The sequence below is a fragment of the Phoxinus phoxinus genome, assembly GCF_949152265.1.
Source record: "Phoxinus phoxinus genome assembly, chromosome: 12".
Taxonomy (NCBI): Eukaryota; Metazoa; Chordata; class Actinopteri; order Cypriniformes; family Leuciscidae; genus Phoxinus; species Phoxinus phoxinus.
In genome coordinates this window covers 7,728,806-7,733,343 of record NC_136887.1, presented here as the reverse complement: position 1 = coordinate 7,733,343, position 4,538 = coordinate 7,728,806, and the positions used below count along the sequence as shown (strand labels likewise).

Here is a 4,538-nt window from a genome sequence, read left to right as displayed (position 1 = left end):
GGACCAGGTAACTCACCTGGCCCCTGCTCCCTTTCACGACGCAAACGGTCATTATCTGCTCTCAACTGCGCCACTATTTCACGCAACTCCTGCATCTCATCCTCCATACTGGTCATAGCTACACTCACCCCAAAGATGGAAAAAGGCCACCGATAAAGAGATACCGCTTGCCCAAAGGGTCGGGACGCACGCTGCTGCTTTGCTTCTGAAAAGGAAAAAAAATGAAAAAACAACAACCAATATCACATTAAACACCAAATTACCCCCTCGTCTCACTTAAATCTATGCCTGACCCGGTAAACCCTGCCGACTACGCCAAATGTGGCGGTAACTCCAGCAGAGAGTATGGTCAATCTCAAATTTGAATCCGACTACGCCACCCTGGGGGCACCAGGGAAATAACTCCCAAGAACAGACACACAGGTAAGTTTTACCATTTGGTACAGGCAGAAGACCGGAGACGTGAGGGGCAATACAAAAAATACTTTATTATAAAATGATCAGCACCAATAAAATCACTTTCAGGACTCATACATGTAACAAATAACTTCTCCAAGCCAAGCTTGGCGGGAACAGGGCAGGCCGGCTGCAAGTCGAGAGGTGGTCCCACACCCACCTTAAGTCACAGCAAATCAAACCCGCACACCCACACCAAAAGGAAGCCTTGACAGCACACACAGCACACGGTGTAAAGCCCAGGGTAGCACACGGTATAGCAGGCCACTTGAACGAAGCAGCTAGCCTCCCCCGTTCCACGCCAAATCCTCACTGGCTCCTGGAGAGAGAGAAGAAAGGGACTCGAATTAACCATCAAAATAAAATACACAAAATAATGAAAAGAAACTGAAGCAAAGCCACCAAATATGGCAGCTATAATACTCCACCCCCTAATAGTGCCTCACGCCGCTCAAGCTGGCACTCAGTGACTAGTGGCACAAAAATAACAGGACCGGGGATGAAGAAAAACAAACATTTACAAACTTATAGTATAATCATGAACAAGAAAACTGCTCACAAGTAATGACACGGACAGGATATACCACAAAATAAATCACTATTAAACAAAACCAAAGTTCAAAAGAAACAATATAGAAAACAACCCGGCAAAACAAAACAAAAAGAAAATAAACTGTATAAACAAACAAAATAACCCGGGTAAGCAGCTGGGCAGACGCAAAGCTAGAAAACTAGCCTTCCAACATATCTGCCAGATAAATCACCAGGCGTTAGTCCAGCAGCACAAATACACAGTAACAAACTAAAGGGAAGCAAAACAGCAGCGGCGTCACGTGCAGCGTTCTCCACTATGGATTAATGACCGCTATAATCCATTCACCATTCACCTTCAACAAAGAGACACAAGTCAACCTAAATGTCCCGAACACCGAATGTGAACAAGGGAGAGGTTACTTACGGTTTAGGCAGAATCACGATCGAACGCAGCGCTGCATGGCTACTCACAACCAATGCTGCGGCTCTGTTTACCGGCCAGCGTTCACCCGCATCTGCCAGCGCGTTCTTACTGCTAAATGTGACATAATAATTACCTCAAACACCGCGATAGAGCTTAAGTAGTAAACATCAACGTACCTGAAAGCAACTCCGCCAGAAACCTATTACAACGCCATCGCCACCAGCCCCGCTATAAACTATAAATGAAGCACATTACTAAAATAATCCGTGTATTTACAACGCCAGGAAGAGAGAGTGTAAACATACCTTAAAGGGGACCGAGAACCGAAACAAACTGCCCGGAAGTGAAGAATCCCAGACCTACGAGGACCCGTAAACCCGTCAAAATAAGGGTCCTTAAATATTACGGCCGCTTCCCCCGATTGGAGTATCCAAGCCCCGCTCAACAAGGACCAATCAGCAGGCCACATCACTTATCCGGCCACACTAATAAAGCTGCATTTGGATCTTCAACCCAAGTCTCGGATCAGTTTGTAACAGAAACATCAAGGCACAGGGACATATCCCACATATCCCTCTTAAATGGTTAAATGCCTCCCAACACATACAGTATGCCTGTTAGTGCAATACCCTACTGCTTAGTGCAATATCTTTGTAAATTCAGTTGATATTTATTCATATTATTCATTATATTCTGCAAATATTTATTATTTATTATGACTAAACCTAACTGTCTTAATACTTTTATATTTTTTATTCTTACACTTTATTACGATATTTCTTGTTGTATTTGTATATGTGCACTGAAGCATCAGTACCAAGACAAATTCATTGTGTGCCCAAGCACACTTGGCAATAAATGAATGCGAGGAATGTTTTAGTACACATAGTACACACTAAAAAACTTCCAACATTCAAACTAAAAATGCTAAAACTTTATACCATTATTTGGTATGTCTACATTCGTATCTAAACGCATACTGAAGCAAAACTGACGTTAGGACCCAGCGGAAACAGCTAATTTACACCAGCTAAAGCTATAAGGCCATCAAGTGGCTAGAGTCATGAAATATCATGTTATATTATTTTATTTCCACACGAGGTGGACGCCAAATGTAAGATAGTTTGAGCTTAATCTAGGTTTAGGCATGAAATTGGCTATTTTATACTCTAAAAACTGTATATTCTATCCCCCTAAACCTATACCCATCACAGAAAACTTTGCATTTTTACATTTGCAAAAAAGAAAAACTGATTTATAGGCGGTTTGACCAGAAAATGTCCCCACAAGGTAAAAAAATACTGGTATTATTATTATTGTGGGGACATTTGGTCCCCATTACATAGGCTTTTACCAGAAACACACACACACACACACACACACACACACACACACACACACACACACACACACACACACACACACACACAGAGAGAGAGAGAGAGAGAGAGAGAGAGAGAGAGAGAGAGAGAGAGAGAGAGGTTACTGAGAATCCTTCACTAAGGACACAGAGACAAAGCTAAAACATTGTGTTGATTAGTGACATTAAATGTTTTCACAGCTGTCAAATTAAAAAATATATATTAAAAAGTAACAAATACCCATTGTTATTTGACACTTGAATCTGACCTTTAAACAACATCAGCTATTTGGACCAGCTACGTGTATTTCTGACTGAAACCGTCTGTTCTCAGTGACAGTAAAAGTGTCTCAGAAACACTTTCTGTAGTTTTAAGATGGGAATTTCACTGTTTACTCATAAACAAATGTTAAAAAATGGCTTCTTTAAGTATTTGGTATTGTTTGACAAATACAAAAAAAAATCTGTAGGGCTGTTGTAAATACTCTGACTTAATTTCTTCCTTTCGTGAGAATTGTGACAACGACAACAAAAGAGAGTCAGACCAGAAGCAGAGATGCTTGGTCACATAGTATTTCTGCTTTTCCATGAGCGCCACCTGCTGTCAGAGACATTTAATTTCAGCTTCGAATATACAGTAGATGAAGTGTGAAACCACGTGTTATCTGAAGTGTGGGAGAGTTGATATCTTTAAGTTCCTCCAGTGATAATGCTGGATGTAGAAGGTCCAGCTCTGAATGTTGTCTGGAACCAGTGTCTTGAAGACATATGGTTCTGGTGCTGACAGAAATAGAGGAGAGAAACTAAGAAGGAAATGAATTAGGCTAGATGGCTTTGCAAGGCGGCTAAACTTTGTCTCCTCATAGAATTATGTCACCGTGTCATACATCTATGCATATGATCAAATCAAGTGCAAAACACAGTCTGTACGGCTGGATAGCATGACTTTTCTGAGGTTTTGTCTGAGGTGTATGTGGAAACCTGCCGACACCTGATGTCTTATAGTCTTTTTAGTTTGAAACAAACTAAATAAATTTTACAAAAATCATAAAGGGCCTCGAAACAGTATCTATGTAATTTCCTTTTTAATTTTAATAACCGAAAATAAGGGCTTGGTTTAAAATATTTGCTCCAATGAATGTGAAACTTGTCTAATATAATAATGACAATGGTATTTTCAGTAGATAATTATACAAACCAAACATATTAGCAAATTAGCAATTTGTAAAATTGTAAACTAATAATTATTGTTTTATCGCAGAGAACAACAACACTAGCTTAAAGTGGTAAATAACAATAAAAAAAATCACGTAAAAATTATAATAATAACAAAAGGGCCAATATATTAAAATTATACATGAAGAGCCCAAATTTACTTAAGAAAATAATAAAAAATAATAATAAAACGGTTTTTATTTTTGTTTTTGTGTATAAATAAAAATAGCCAAATATAATGTTTGTCAGGTGCATTGATAGGTCTGGCAAAATGTAATCATAATAATAAAAAATTATAATAATTAGTAATGAAAATGCTGTATGATGTAATGACTACGAAAGATTGTGGTTTCTGGTTTGACCTTCAGGATTGCAGCTTTTGATGTCCACATATGTGCCTTGTGTGTTTTGCCATTTCATAATTATTCAATCATATTTTTGGCTCAGATTAATATAATTTCGGACAACAACAGCATATAACACACACTGGATAATTGCGTTAAACAACAGTGCAATTTCAGTTTTAGGCAGAACGTCGTATTCTGTTCA

The 4,538-nt window shown here is 39.0% G+C and overlaps 1 long non-coding RNA gene across 1 annotated transcript; it reads right to left on the bottom strand.

Annotated features, from left to right (window-relative positions):
* Positions 1-468: 468 nt before the first annotated feature.
* On the bottom strand, positions 469-1,874 carry LOC307008658. The gene is made up of 2 exons (XR_013799871.1): positions 1,720-1,874; positions 469-1,649 (listed from the first exon to the last, which is right to left on the bottom strand). It is a non-coding gene; the product is annotated as an uncharacterized lncRNA (long non-coding RNA).
* Positions 1,875-4,538: the final 2,664 nt, after the last annotated feature.